Source organism: Eubalaena glacialis, chromosome X (genome assembly GCF_028564815.1).
Source record: "Eubalaena glacialis isolate mEubGla1 chromosome X, mEubGla1.1.hap2.+ XY, whole genome shotgun sequence".
In the NCBI taxonomy this organism is placed as follows: domain Eukaryota; kingdom Metazoa; phylum Chordata; class Mammalia; order Artiodactyla; family Balaenidae; genus Eubalaena; species Eubalaena glacialis.
The window spans coordinates 25,126,075-25,138,669 of record NC_083736.1 but is presented as its reverse complement, the minus strand read 5'-3'; the positions used below and the strand labels follow the sequence as shown (position 1 = coordinate 25,138,669).

Genomic DNA, 12,595 nt, shown 5'->3' with positions numbered 1-12,595 from the left:
GGCACCTCAGAACCCCTCCCCTGTTGCCAGCCGCTTCCTTCTGGCCACACACGGAGAAGGGAGGGCTGCTGTGTGAGAGGGGAGGTGCAGGCCAGCAGAAGGCGCGTCCCTGAGCACTCCCAAGAGTCAGCCCAAGCCCTTGAGTGAGGACCAGTGGGGCCGCCAACCACAGGGCCTCGACCTGTCTGCCGCACGCTGCAGGCTTGGTAAAACTCTGCCACATGCGGCCGCGTGGTCACCCTCACTGCCTCCTAATGAGACTCAAGGAGGTGCCCGCACTGGTGCGAGCAGATGGCCCTCGGGGCAAGAGAGGAGCTCCAGGCTGCACCGGCCGTCCAGGGAGGACCCCGAGTGAGGACTAAGGGAGCCACCCACCCCGAAGAGAAGGGACGAGAGAGAATATGGCCTGTCCGCTCCTGCCAACCCTTAAACTCCCAAGGAAGGACTGTCAGGCTGAGACTGCCCGTAATTTCCTCTGCCAGGTCCAAGGGAGGTTAGAGCTTTGTTCTGAAGGGGCCATCACCAGGCAGCAGAAGGGAGGGTCCCAGGACCCTTCGGTGGTGGGCTGAACGCTCCCTCCTTTCCTCCTCCTGGGTGTCATGGAAGATGGTGGTGTCAACTTCAGAGCAGCAGACGGGATGGGGTGGGGGGGGGTGGGGGAGTCTTGCCAGCAACTGTCATCCTGACTCTGAATGGGAACCGCGAGGACCTACCTCCCCTGCCAGCCCCCACTGTCACCCCCGTCCCGCCCAGGCAGGGCTGGCTGGCTGTGCCCCAAGGCTCACTCTACCGTCCTCCACAGGGGTCTCAGGGGACAGGCTGAGAAGGAGAACAGGAGCCCTGTGGGTCCTCGAGCAGCGCCCTCAAGGACCCTGCAGAGGCGGCCTTGGTGAAAGCCAGGGAGGAATCTCCCCGCTGAAGGTGCTCACAGCATCTCCTTGTCCCTCCCCCAGGTGCCCTCATTGCCTGCCTTCCTGCCCACACTCCCGCCTGCTGGCCCTGACCTGTGTCATCATGCCTCGGGGCCAGAAGAGCAAGCGCCGTGCCCGCGAGAAACGCCACCAGACCCGGGGGGAGACTCAGAGTCTCAAGGGTGCCCAGGCCACTGAGGCGGCGGTGGCGGCGGCAGCAGCAGAGATAGAAGAGTCGCCCTCCTCCCCCTCTTCTGTTTCTCAGGGTACTCCCCCGAGCTCCCGTGCTGCTGGCACTCGCCAGGAGCCTCAGGGAGCCCCAGCCACTAGCTCTCGTGATGCAGGGGTTTCATGCCCAGGATATGAAGAGGGTGCCCGGGCGAGCCAAGATGAGGAAAGCGCAAGTACCTCCCAGGCAGCACCTTCCACTCACAGCACTTGGAGAGATCCTCTGTCCAGGAAGGCCAGCAAGTTGGTGGAGTTCCTGCTGGAGAAGTACAAGATGAAGGAGCCCATCCCGCAGGCAGCAATGCTGAAGATTGTCAACAAGAAGTACAAGAAGCACTTCCCCGAGATCCTCAGGAGAGCCTCTGAGCGCATGGAGCTGGTCTTTGGCCTCGAGCTGAAGGAAGTCGACCCCAGCCGTCACTCCTACGCCCTCATCAGCAAGCTGGCCCTCCCCAGCGAGGGAAGTCCGAGTGATGAGTCGGGGCTGCCCAAGTCCGGTCTCCTGATGATTCTCCTGGGCACGATCTTCAAGAAGGGCAACCGTGCCACCGAGGAGGAGATCTGGGAACTCCTCAATGCGGTGGGTTTGTATGCTGGGAGGAGGCACTTGATCTTTGGGGAGCCCAGGAGGCTCATCAGCGAAGATTTCGTGCAGCAGAAGTACCTGACGTACCGCCAGGTGCCCAACAGCGATCCTCCGCGCTATGAGTTCCTGTGGGGCCCGAGAGCCCACGCTGAAACCAGCAAGATGAAAGTGCTGGAGTTTGTGGCCAAGGTCACTGGTACCGTCCCCAGTGCCTTCCCAGATCTCTATGAGGAGGCTCTGAAAGATGAGGAAGAGAGAGCAGGCGTGAGAGCCGCGGCCAGGGCTGCAGCTCTTGCTCAGCGCAGTGCACTTCCAGGGCCAAGGCCCCGCAGCTCCTCCCACATCTAGGGAGGGAGGCCGCGGGCAGTTTGTTCACTTTGTTTTGGAAGAGAGCAGTCAAGCTCCTAAAGAGTGCAGAGTAGTAGGGGTGGAGGGAGCAAAGTGTAGATCTTATTTACCTTCCTGTTTTAAACTAGTAACTTCTATTTATTATTTATTGATTTATTTAGGTTTTTTCAAATGTTTTTTTCTTGTAAAAGATAGTGTGTTTTCTTAAGAATATGAATTCGTGCATGACACTGCTTGCATATTTATTGCTGTTTAAAGAGTTCTAAAGTTACAGTTTGGGTATATGTAAAAGAATTCACGAACCATCTATATTTTCTGTATGATCCACAAGTAGAAAACATGGCACTGCAATAGAGATTTTCATGGAAACGTGAAAGACGACCACAGAAGATATTTAGAAAGAAAAAATGGAGAAAACATAGAGTAAAAGGTATTTAATTCGTGGTTTGCCTTATTTCTTTTAAACTTTCTCATTTGTGAGTATTTGTTTCTTTTGTCCTAGTGCACTGCATATTCTCTGCTACCTACTGGATTAAAAATAAACTCTGATGGGAGGGTGGTATTTTGGGGGTTCATAATAATCACATCATAACTGCCATTCATCAAAAACCCAATATTTCTTAATGAGTATGCCACTGCTTTATATGTAGTACATAACATTCCAACATTCATGCAGGATAGGATTTAGCAGACTCCCTTTATAGGTGAATAACTTGCAAATTTCTCAAGTTCACAAGACTGATTAAGTGACCTTGCTGGGTCTAGTCCCCTGGTCGGGAATAGTCTAGAGCCTACACTCTTCCACTCCTCCCAGCCTAAGCCAGACCTTATGTCTTTTAATTCATTTTTCTTCTCACCACTCCAAAAGGTATCTCATGGGATAAAAGGGGCCCTGTTCCCAAAGCACTGTTTTGGAACACAGTAATAGTAACGCTGAATAAGTGAATGGTATGAATAAAAAAAAAATATTCGGTGACAATGGGGTCTTCTACATATGCAATGCCAGATAACCTGAAAAGATCAGCATCTCCTCATTTACTCTTCAAGTTTCTCAGGGACATAAAAGCCTTGGTTTAAGAGCTGTGTCCTCAGGTCAGTGGAGTGAGGAGTCTGAGCCTCTGATAGTTATTCAAGGTGAGGACCTTAGAAGAGAAGGGGGCCCCACAAAGTATACCCTGCTTTCTCCCTTGTGTGGCCATGGGCAGAGCTGTCTGTCTGAAGGTACCCCTTCTTTTCCTCCGGGGCAAGGGTGGAGAGGTTCTCAGGGAGGTGAGTTCCTTGGTCTTGTGGCACCATCTCCAATCCTGCCCAAGTAGGAGATCCTAACGGGCCTTAATTTGATTCAGGGTGAGGACACTGGGTGCTGATGAGTGGACTCCCCATAACAAAGGGGACCACACAGAGGCCCCTGGCAGGGGTAGCCAGGGAATAGGTCTCTTACCTCCCCTTCTGGCGTCTCAGGAAGGTGAAAGCCTTGGCCTGAGGCTGGCAGACAGACAGTCAGTAGGGAGGCTGGAGTCCCATATGCTACCTGAAGTCAAGGTAAGAAACCTGAGTTAGGACTGAGGGGCCACTGACTCCAGAAGAGTGGGGCCTTGTAAAATCCTGCTCCTCAGAAGACCCCAACAGCTTTGGACAGATCTGGTTCATCCTGACTTCCAATTCAGAAATTCCAAGAAGGCAATGCCTTTGTTCTTAGGAGCACAGCTTCAGGGGAGTGGAGGGTGGAGTACTGGGTCTGGTCAGGCATCACGATGAGGACCCTGAATGAGGAGCAAGGGGACCACTCACTCCAGAACAGAGGAGAATGCAGAGTCCCACCCCTGATGTCAGCCCCAGGTGGCCCAGGACAAAGCTTTCTGGCTGCCGTGCCCCCTCTTTCCACTGGGAGTGGTCTCAGGGAGGCGAGGGCCTTGGTCTATTGGGAACAGCCTCACTCGGTAGAGACTGGAAATCTAGTGACTCTAAATGAGGATAAAGGGACTCCACCTAGAACAGAGCCCTGCCACTGGATACCTCCCCTCGGCAAATCCAGGAATGTTGGCATGATGCGCCCCACACGTTTCCTTTTAGAGCGTCTCAGGTAGATGAGGCACTTGGTCTCAGGGGCCAGCCTCACGTTAGCACAGGGAGGAATTCCAGGTCCTGCCAAGAGTCAAGCAGAGGACCATGAGGACTGAGGGAACCACCCAAATCATAAAAGTGGGGACGCCACAGAATCCCTCCCTTACTGTCGGCCATGAGTGACCACAGGCAGTCATGCCCACGTGAGGCAACCCTCACATCCTCCCAGGTGGTCTCAGGGAATTAAAGGCTGTAGTATGAGAGGACAGGCCTCTCTAGGTCACGGGAAGAGTCAGTGTAAGGACTCTCAGTGAGGACCAAGGGGAACGCCCGACCGAAAAGAGAGAGGAACACATAGCCCCACCGCCCTTTCGGCCCTGGGAAGCCCCAGGCAGGGGTAGTTCGATGTGTCACCCACTTGCTTCCAGCTCTGGAGGACTCAGGTCAGTAGAGGGAAGAGTCCCAGATCCTGACAGAGTGAGGACTATTGAGGTCACAAACCCCAGAAGAGTGGAGCCCGGAGAATCTTGCCCTCTGCTGTTAGTCCTCAGAAGCCCCTCAGAAAGAGCTGTGGCTACATGTGGCCTACTGTGACTTCTACTTCTGGGGACTCAGGCTGGTGAGGACTTTGCTCTGAGGCTGGCTGACTCAGCATAGGGGAAATTTCCAGGTTGTGCTAGGAGTTGGGGTGAGGACCGAAGGCTGGAGTGGAGCATGAAAACCATAACAATGGGGGCAGCACATCATCTCTCCCCTGCTGTCAGTCCTGGGAGACGCCTGGATAGATGTCAGGCCGAGCAGAGGCAACCCTTAACTCCTCCCAGGGTGACAGAGAAGTGAGGACAGTTAATAGGTGAAGAGAGCGAGAAATTATAGGTCTTCCCAGGAGTCAAACGGAGGAGCCTGAGCGAGGACTGGTGCGGCCAACCATAATAAGGCCTGGATTTGCCTGCCACAGCTTTCTGCCTTCAGAGACCACAGGTAGATGTGGGAAATCAGGCTACCCTCACTTTCTTCTGTTGGGTCTCAGAGAGCTGTGGGCCTTTCTACGAGCACATGTCCTCAGGTAAAGAGAGAGGAGCCACAGGCCTTCCCAGGAGTCAAACTGAGAACGCTGAGTGACGACTAAGGGGAACATGCCCCGCCCCCTGAGCTGTGGGGACGACAAAGAGTCTAGCCTTGCCCCTGCTTTCAGCACTTGAAGGCTCAGGACAGGGCAGTCGGGCCGAGGCTCCTTTACATCAGGTCTAAGGGAGATGAGATCCTTAGCCTGAAGGTAAAGCCATTAGAGGGCAGAAGGGTGGGTCCCAGGCCCTACATGAAGCCAACTGAGAGCACTGAATAGGGACTGAGGACCCAGTGATCCCAGGATAGAAAGGACTCCACAGAGCTGTCAGCACTGTGTTTCCCCCCTGTCAGGGCGGTGAGCTGGGGCACCCCTCACTTCCTCCTCATGGGTCCCCGGGACCACTGAGGTGTCAATTGCAGAGCAACAGAGAGGAGGAAGCCCAGGCCCTGGCTGCCATCCACCTAAAGATCCTGAAGATGAACTGAGCAGACTCCCCGCCCTAGAACACGGAAGGTCCCACTGGCAGCCCCTTCTGTCACCCCAGGGACACTCAGGTAGGCTGGCAGCCTGTAGCCCAAGGCTCACTCTACCGTCCTCCGCAGGGGTCTCAGGGGACAGGCTGAGCAGGAGAACAGGAGCCCTGTGGGTCCTCGAGCACTGCCCTCAAGGACCCTGCAGAGGCGGCCTTGGTGAAAGCCAGGGAGGAATCTCCCCGCTGAAGGTGCTCACAGCATCTCCTTGTCCCTCCCCCAGCTGCCCTCATTGCCTGCCTTCCTGCCCACACTCCCGCCTGCTGGCCCTGACCTGTGTCATCGTGCCTCGGGGCCGGAAGAGCAAGTGCCGTGCCCGCGAGAAACGCCACCAGGCCCGGGGGGAGACACAGAGTCTCAAGGGTGCCCAGGCCACTGAGGCGGCGGTGGAGGCGGCGGCAGCAGAGATAAAAGAGTCGCCCTCCTCCCCCGCTTCTGTTTCTCGGGGTACTCCCCCAAGCTCCCGTGCTGCTGGCACTCGCCAGGAGCCTCAGGGAGCCCCAGCCACTAGCTCTCGTGATGCAGGGGTTTCATGCCCAGGATATGAAGAGGGTGCCCGGGCGAGCCAAGATGAGGATAGCGAGTCACAGATGAGCGGGCCTGCCCCATCCTGGACGGTTCGTCTTTCCCTCCCCTACCTGGACACTGGTGGTTGGAGCATGCCCAGAGATCCTCCCTCTCGTGGTCAAGGACCACTGCTAGGTTTCCAGCCGTACCAGGACGAAGCAAGACAAAACTGCCAGCACAGGTTGACGCAGGCGCACCAAGACCTAAAAGGTGACTCAAAGTAACCCAGGGTTCATTATGCCTCATTTGTAATAACTTAGCATTGCGGCTTTTGCTTCCCCGCCCCACCCCATGGGTTCTGCTTGGGTGCTTATGGGTAAGTGCCTGCATACTAGCAGGAAAGTTATATAACCTAAAGCTGTCAATCGATTTGTCAGTCAAATAACACAGGACACAGGGAGGGACCACCATTCTACAAAACACGGCCCTACCCCATTGCGGGGCTGCTTCTGGTTTCCAGACAGCCCGCTCTCCTGCTTTCTCGGGAGTGTACTTTTGCTCTGCTTAACTGAACTCTTGCTACTTAAAACTGCTCTACGCCTCTCGATTGAATTCTTCCTCTTTGGGAGGGCAAGAACCAAGGAAATCGCCATTCTGCTGGTGACAGTATGGATCACACATTCATTACTTTTATCAGGTACAAGGCAAAGTTTTGATATTTTATAAAACAAATTTAGAAACCTTCCATTTTTTTTATGACCTCGAACAAGAAAACACAGCAATGGAAGAGGGATTTCCATGGAACTGTGAATAGACTCGGCAGTAAAATAATGTGGGTCCAGTAAAAAAGAAAAGAAAAAGAGTAAATGGTGGTACATTTTTGGTTTGTTTTATTCTTTTAGTGCTTCTTTTTGTAAAACTGAAAGATGTTTTCTTAGATTATTCAAGATTGTGAGAGAAATTAAACAATAATAAAGTAGACATCCTTATCGTTGCCACTCTTTTTCCCAACCATTAATTGAGCATCTACTCTTTGGAAGGCTCCATGGCAGAACTGGGGATGGTAAGAAAAAGAAGACTGAGCCACTGTCGATAGAACTTTAGAGCCTAGGAGCTGCCGCCATATCAAGAAGATGGTGAGACACACTCTAAGACCTAAATAAATGACAAGTTAAAACAAGGGGTGAGAAAGAGAGGAGGTTCCAGATGAGAGCAGTCAAGTGTAAGTGCTGTTTTTGCTCACAGATGACCTAATTGTCTATGTAGGAAATCTCAAATAATCAACAACAAGAAAACTCCTGGTATTAATAAGCCAAGGTTAATACTCAACAGTCAATTGTTTTCCAATAAACAAATGGAATTTGCAATTGAAAAACCTAATGCCATTTACATTAGCACCAAAAAAAGATTGATTATAAATAATTCTTAAAAATATACGTATAAGATTTATATGAGAAATGCAAACATCACTGAAAAAAATTAAAGAAGATCTAAATAAATAGAGAAACACTCCATGTTCATGCATAGGAGGATGCAAGATTGTTGAGATGTCAGTTACTCCCAACTTGATTTATACACTCAATACAATTCTGCTCAAAACTCCAGCAAGTTATTTTGTAGATGGCAACAAACAATCTAAAGTTTATATAAAAAATGAAAAGATCCATAATAACCAACTCAAATCAATACCGAAGAAGATCAAAGTCAGAGAACTGATATTACTGGATTTCAAGACGGACTTTAAAGCTACAATAATCAAGACCACATACTATTAGCAAAAGAAGAGACAAATAGACCAAGGCACAGAATAGAAAACCTAGAAATAGACCCCTCATACAGTCAACTGATCTTTAACAAAGGAGCAAAGGCAATTCAATAGAGAAAGGAGTCTTTTAACTCACAGTGCTGGGACAACTAGACATCCGCATACAACAAAAAAGAACGTTGATACAGACTTTACATGTTTCAAAATAATTAACTCAAAATGGATCACAGACCTAAATAGAAAACTCAAAATTAAAAAAAAGCCCGGGCCTTCCCTCGTGGTCCAGTGGTTAAGACTGCACTTCCACGGCAGGGGGCATGGGTTTGATCCTTGGTCAGGGAACTAAGATCCTTCCTGCCATGCGGAGTGGGAAAACAAAACAAAACAAAACAAAAAAACAGAAGGAAATATAGGAGAAAATCTTGGGTTTGGCAACGAGATTTTAGACACAACACCAAAAGCACAATCCATGAAAGAGAAAAATGATAAGCTGAACTTCATTAAAATTAAAAACTTCTACTCTGTAAAAGGTACTATTAAGAGAATGAAAAGACAAGCCGCAGACTGGGAAAAAATAATTGTAAGACACATATCTGATAATAATCATGAATCAAAAATATACAATGAACTCTTAAAAAAGTCAACAATAAGAAAACAAAAACGTCAATTTAACAGTGGTGAAAAGAGCTGAACAGACGCCTCACCAAAAATATACACAGATGGCAAATAGCATACGAAAAGACGATCAACATCACATGTCTTCAGGGAGTTTGGGATTTAAACAACAATGAGATACCTATTAATATGGCTAAAACAAAAACAAACACCTGACAATACCAAATGCTGGCAAGGATGTGGACCAATAGGAACTCTCATTCAGTGCTAAAGGGAATGCAAAGTGATAGAGACACACTGTCTGGAAACTGTCTGGAAGTTTCTTTTAAGCTAAACATAATCTTATCATATGATCTAGCAATTAAACGCCTAGGTATTTACTCAAAAGCGTTGAAAACTCACGTCCATCCAAAAGCCTTCAAACCAATGTTAAGAGTACACTAATTCGGGGCTTCCCTGGTGGTGCAGTGGTTGAGAATCTGCCTGCCAATGCAGGGCACACGGGTTCGAGCCCTGGTCTGGGAAGATCCCACATGCCGTGGAGCAACTAGTCCCGTGAGCCACAATTACTGAGCCTGCGCGTCTGGAGCCTGTGCTCCGCCACAAGAGAGGCCGCGATAATGAGAGGCCCGTGCACCGCGATGAAGAGTGGCCCCCACTTGCCACAACTAGAGAAAGCCCTCGCACAGAAACGAAGACCCAACACAGCCATAAATAAATAAATAAATAAAATTAAAAAAAAAAAAAAAAAGAGTACACTAATTCATAGTTGCCAAAAACTGAAATCAACCAAGATGACCTTTAGCAGATGAATGGGTAAACAAACTGTGGTAGTCCACATGGTGGAATGCTATTCAGCCATGAAGAGAAATGACATTTCAAACCACAAACAGATATAGAGAAACTTAAATGTATATTGATTAGCAAAAGGAGCTAGTTTAAAAAGCCTACATATTGAGTTATTTGTAGTGAGGTGGATGGACCTAGAGTCTCTCATACAGAGTGAAGTAAGTCAGAAAGAGAAAAACAAATACCGTATGCTAACACATACATATGGAATCTAAGAAAAAAAAAATATGGTCATGAAGAACCTAGGGGCAAGATGAGAATAAAGATGCAGACCTACTAGAGAATGGACCTGAGGATACGGGGAGGGGGAAGGGTAAGCTGGGACAAAGTGAGAGAGTGGCATGGACATATATACACTACCAAATGTCAAACAGAGAGCTAGTGGGAAGCAGTCGCTTAGCACAGGGAGATCAGCTCGGTGCTTTGTGACCACCTAGAGGGGTGGGATAGGGAGGGTGGGAGGGAGGGAGATGCTAGAGGGAAGAGATATGGGGATATATGTATAACTGATTCACTTTGTTATAAAGCAGAAACTAACACACCATTGTAAAGCAATTCTACTCCAATAAAGATGTTAAAAAAAATCAAAAAAAAGGAAAAAAAGAGAAAATACACCATAGACTAAAGCAATAATATAAAAAACATACCTAGAAAGAAACCATACAAAAATGTATATAATCTACATGGAGGCAACAAGAAGAATTTCCTGACTGACTTAGGAAAAAGAAGTCTCAACCAGAATAGTATGTTATGTGTATTCGTGAGGCACAGATATTGTAAGAACATCGATTTTCCTTAATTCATTTACAGATTTAGTACCTTATCCATAGCAGCTGATGACAATCAAACATGGGCTACTGTTTCCTGTACCCAAATTCAACCATGGAAAAATTACAGAAGGAATAAAGAGAAAACATTAACAAAAGCAAAAACACAAAACTAAATAATCCATGAGGGACAATAAGTCTCCGCTGAACTAGAACCTGAGTGTGGGCAGGTAGGGGGATGCCCTGAATTCGAGACAGGTCTGTAGCCTGCAAGAGAGGCAGATGACAGGATTGATTAGAGAAAAGCCTTTAAACTTGAGCCCTTGATTCTTCCACTGTGCTCTGGGACCATGAATCTCTACTGCTTCACTGAAGGAACCTGAGGCAGCATTTCAGAGCCCACATGCCAGGAGCATGGGACACCAAAGATTGGGCTGGATGTGGCAGTATGGTCCACAGGCTGTGAGATAACCATCTGAAACTTTGTTAGTGGATGACAACTGGCCTTTTTAAATGATCATCTTAATAGACTATCACACACGGACTCAAATAGAAAAGCAAGTAACACAGTAGTTGTACAAAAGGACAGAAATTCATTTCTGAACTTTTGGGCAATGCCCCTGATGGCAACAAAGAGAGACCACAGTGAGAACTGTCAGGCTAAGGAGCCCCTTCACTAACTCCTCTGGGATTCTGTGGGGCGTGGTTGGGGACAGGGATGGATTCATACCAGAGAAGGATGGAATCGCAGGCCCTGCCAGCAGTCAATGTGAGGACGTTGAGTGAGACCTGACGGGCTCCAAACCCCAGAAGAGAGTCTCGCCTCCTTTCCCCTCAGCTCATCTTACCTGCACCAGCCATCTCTGGGAGGCTCCAGGCACAAGTGTCCAGATGAGATGTGCCTGCACTTCACACCAGCAGTCTCAGGGAGCTGATGTCTTTGATGCGAGGCCTTGGCCTCAGGTCGGCAGACGGGAGGTAGCCCAGGACCTACAGGGAGTCAAGAGAAGACACTGAGAGGGGATTGAGAGCAGCATCCACCATAGAACAGGGGGCCCCAAAGAGGCCTCACTGTCAGTCTCGGGGGACCCAGGCATGGCTGTGAGGCTCAGGCCCCCAGATACTTCCGGCTGGGGGTGCCGACAGAAATGAGAGCCAAGGTGTGACGCCTGCTGACTCAGCTCAGCAGAGGGAAAAGTTCCAGGACCTGCCAAGAGTCAATAAAAGGCCCACGTGCCAGTCCTGCGGGAAGCTCCCCAGGAACCACCCTGCACCTCCCGCCCCGCCCCGCCCCGCCCCAGCCGGGGTCGGCCCCGCCCCGGCCCAGACCCGCCTCTCCCCGCCCCTGCGGTCCTCCTGGAGCCCAGATGCGCATGACCGGAAGTGATGTCCTCCTAACCACGCTGTGGGGGCGAGGCCATTTTTGAGAGCTGCCGTCCCGCGAAGGTGAGCCGCGGGGGGAGTCCCACGTCTCGTCAGGTGTCAAGGTGTGAGGTGACCCCAGTTAGAAGTGCGGGGACACGCCTCCAACACCCCCAATCCCCCTTCCCTCCGAAAAGAGGCAGCCACACAGGCCCCGCCCACCCCGCCCCTGCTCTCGGCCCAAGAGGCTCGGGCCTGGCCGTTAGGCCCCAAGTCCATCCGCTTCCCCCGCGGGGTCTCGGGCAAGGAAGGCCTCGCTCTGAGGCTGGTGGACCCTGGCTCAGCTCAGTAGAGGGAGCGCCCCAAGCCCTGTGGAGTGAAGGACGGGACCCTCGTGGGGACCGAGGGGCTCCACACTCCAGAATGGCGGCCACACGTACCCCGCCCCTGACGTCGGCCTGGGAGCCTCCGGGCAGGTCTCAAGACGGAGGGGCTCCCTCAGTGCGAACGCGGACGGACGGACGGACGGACGCGGGAGACTCAGGGAGGAGGGGGCCTTGTTCTGAGGGGCTGGCCGCAGGTCAGCAGAGGGGGGATTTCCAGGGCACGGGAGGAGTCAGGGTGAGGACCGTCCTCCCCGTCGCAAGGGCACCTCAGAACCCCTCCCCTGTTGCCAGCCGCTTCCTTCTGGCCACACACGGAGAAGGGAGGGCTGCTGTGTGAGAGGGGAGGTGCAGGCCAGCAGAAGGCGCGTCCCTGAGCACTCCCAAGAGTCAGCCCAAGCCCTTGAGTGAGGACCAGTGGGGCCGCCAACCACAGGGCCTCGACCTGTCTGCCGCACGCTGCAGGCTTGGTAAAACTCGGCCACATGCGGCCGCGTGGTCACCCTCACTGCCTCCTAATGAGACTCAAGGAGGTGCCCGCACTGGTGCGAGCAGATGGCCCTCGGGGCAAGAGAGGAGCTCCAGGCTGCACCGGCCGTCCAGGGAGGACC

At 51.2% G+C, this 12,595-nt stretch overlaps 1 pseudogene; it reads left to right on the top strand.

The window, feature by feature from the left end:
• Nucleotides 1–692: 692 nt before the first annotated feature.
• Nucleotides 693–11,953, top strand: LOC133081737 (melanoma-associated antigen B6-like; annotated as a pseudogene).
• Nucleotides 11,954–12,595: the final 642 nt, after the last annotated feature.